Source organism: Corella eumyota, unplaced genomic scaffold, assembly GCF_963082875.1.
Source record: "Corella eumyota unplaced genomic scaffold, kaCorEumy4.1 scaffold_270, whole genome shotgun sequence".
NCBI classification, from domain to species: Eukaryota; Metazoa; Chordata; class Ascidiacea; order Phlebobranchia; family Corellidae; genus Corella; species Corella eumyota.
Genome location: NW_027658309.1, coordinates 12501 through 15019, shown reverse-complemented (window position 1 = coordinate 15019; position 2519 = coordinate 12501). Strand labels below are relative to the sequence as shown.

The following is a 2519-nucleotide window of genomic DNA, read 5'->3' as shown; positions in this document are numbered from 1 at the left end:
ACCCGACTCCGAGAAGACGCCGAGCGGTCGAGCGCGCCGCCGCCAAGGGCCTGACACCCGCTCTGGGATAAGGCCTCGATCAGAAGGACTCGGGCGGCGCGGATCGCACGCAAGACGAATTCTTTACGCCACAACTCGGGACCGCTCCTCGTAGCGGCCCGATTCGGCGATGGGCTCTTCCCGCTTCACTCGCCGTTACTGAGGGAATCCTCGTTAGTTTCTCTTCCTCCGCTTAGTAATATGCTTAAATTCAGCGGGTAGCCTCGCCCGATCTCAGGCCGATAAAACTATTTTCGCTCGTCCTTCGAGACGCCGCGCCCTCGCGCGCTCGACTTCCGACACAGCACCGCCCCGCGGCTCCTACTCGCCCTGCGCGAATCGCGACCGACGCGTCGAGGCCCCCAGCTCGAGGTCGACAGCGCCGTCGTTGCGACTCGGGCGGCAAGCGGACGCGGCGCGGCTCGCCGGCCGCCACGCATCGCTGACGCGAGCCCGAATACCAAAACTTTCCACCTTCAACCGAGCGGCGATTGCCCGTCGCCGGGCATACGCACGCGAGCCGAGCCGTCGCGGAGCCGATCCCGCCGGCCGTTGTCGTTTCTGCGACCCTGAGACGGACGCGGTCCCGGGATGAACCCGAGGCCGCAATACGCGTTCAGATCGTCAATGCTCAATGTGTTCTGCAATTCACATTAAATCACGCAGCTTGCTGCGTCCTTCATCGACTCGCGAGCCGAGTGGTCCACCGCCAAGAGCCATCGTTTGTTTGTTTGCTTTTCGCTCTTCGATTCCTAACCTCGATTCGCCATCCGGCTGAAAAAATCGCGTGACGCCGAGCGGGTCGCGGTCGCAACAAATAGTGCGACAAGCCCGCGCACCGCATGAAGCCTTCGGGCACTCGACGCCGACAAAACAAGTTCCTGATCGCGGGGCGGCGGACGCGCCGAGGCACGTCGCCGTCCCGGTGTTTGCTCTTTCGCTCTTCGATTTTTTTTCTCGCGCTAATGATCCTTCCGCAGGTTCACCTACGGAAACCTTGTTACGACTTTTACTTCCTCTAAGTAATCAAGTTAGATCGTCTTTTCGGGCCAAGACCCAACCGTCGCCAGTCGAGCCCGGGCCCAATCGGAGGACCTCACTAAACCATTCAATCGGTAGTAGCGACGGGCGGTGTGTACAAAGGGCAGGGACGTAATCAACGCGAGCTAATGACTCGCGCTTACTGGGAATTCCTCGTTCAAGCGAAATAATTTCAATTCTCTATCCCTAGCACGACCGGGGTTCATCGGGTTACCCAGACCTTTCGGCCAAGGCGAACACACGTTGATCCGGTCAGTGTAGCGCGCGTGCGGCCCCGAACATCTAAGGGCATCACAGACCTGTTATTGCTCAATCTCGTGTGGCTAAACGCCACTAGTCCCTCTAAGAAGTTAAACGCCGGCCGGGAAGGCCGCGTAACTATTTAGCAAGCCAGAGTCTCGTTCGTTATCGGAATTAACCAGACAAATCGCTCCACCAACTAAGAACGGCCATGCACCACCACCCACAGAATCATGAAAGAGCTCTCAATCTGTCAATCCTCGCTGTGTCCGGGCCGGGTGAGATTTCCCGTGTTGAGTCAAATTAAGCCGCAGGCTCCACTCCTGGTGGTGCCCTTCCGTCAATTCCTTTAAGTTTCAGCTTTGCAACCATACTTCCCCCGGAACCCAAAGACTTTGGTTTCCCGCAAGCTGCCGGAGAGGTCGTCAAAATAACGCCCCCCGATCGCTAGTTGGCATCGTTTATAGTCAGAACTAGGACGGTATCTGATCGTCTTCGAACCTCTGACTTTCGCTCTTGATTAAAGAAAACATTCTTGGCAAATGCTTTCGCAGTCGTTCGTCTTGCGCCGATCCAAGAATTTCACCTCTAACGGCACAGTACGAATGCCCCCGTCCGTCCCTCTTAATCATTACCTCGCGCTCCGAAAACCAACAAAAAAGAACCGAGGTCCTATTTCATTATTCCATGCAACACTATCCAGGCGAAGCGCCTGCTTTGAACACTCTAATTTTTTCAAGGTAAACGTCCCGGCCGCCGCCGACACTCAGTCAAGAGCACCGACGGAAAACCGGAGGTAAAGCCAGAACGAACAGTGCACGCCTTGCGACGGACCGAACGCCTGCGCCCAAAATCCAACTACGAGCTTTTTAACCGCAACAACTTAAATATACACTTTTGGAGCTGGAATTACCGCGGCTGCTGGCACCAGACTTGCCCTCCAATGGATACTCGTTAAAATTTTTACAGTGTACTCATTCCAATTACAGGGCCTCGTTAGAGTCCTGTATCGTTATTTTTCGTCACTACCTCCCCGCGTCGGGAATGGGTAATTTGCGCGCCTGCTGCCTTCCTTGGATGTGGTAGCCGTTTCTCAGGCTCCCTCTCCGGAATCGAACCCTGATTCCCCGTTACCCGTAAGAACCTCGGTAGGCAGATACCGTACCGACGAAAGTTGATAGGGCAGACACTTGAATGAT

At 55.9% G+C, this 2519-nt stretch overlaps 2 non-coding genes across 2 annotated transcripts in view; both read right to left on the bottom strand.

The window, feature by feature from the left end:
* Positions 1–603: 603 nt before the first annotated feature.
* Positions 604–757, bottom strand: LOC145763035 (5.8S ribosomal RNA). The gene has a single exon (XR_014288197.1). It is a non-coding gene; the product is annotated as a 5.8S ribosomal RNA (ribosomal RNA).
* Positions 758–1002: 245 nt separating this feature from the next.
* Positions 1003–2519, bottom strand: part of LOC145763037 (small subunit ribosomal RNA) — a 1810-nt gene continuing 293 nt past the window's right edge. Inside the window, exon 1 of the ribosomal RNA XR_014288199.1 lies at positions 1003–2519. This exon is cut by the window's right edge and continues 293 nt beyond it. This is a non-coding gene — a ribosomal RNA (small subunit ribosomal RNA).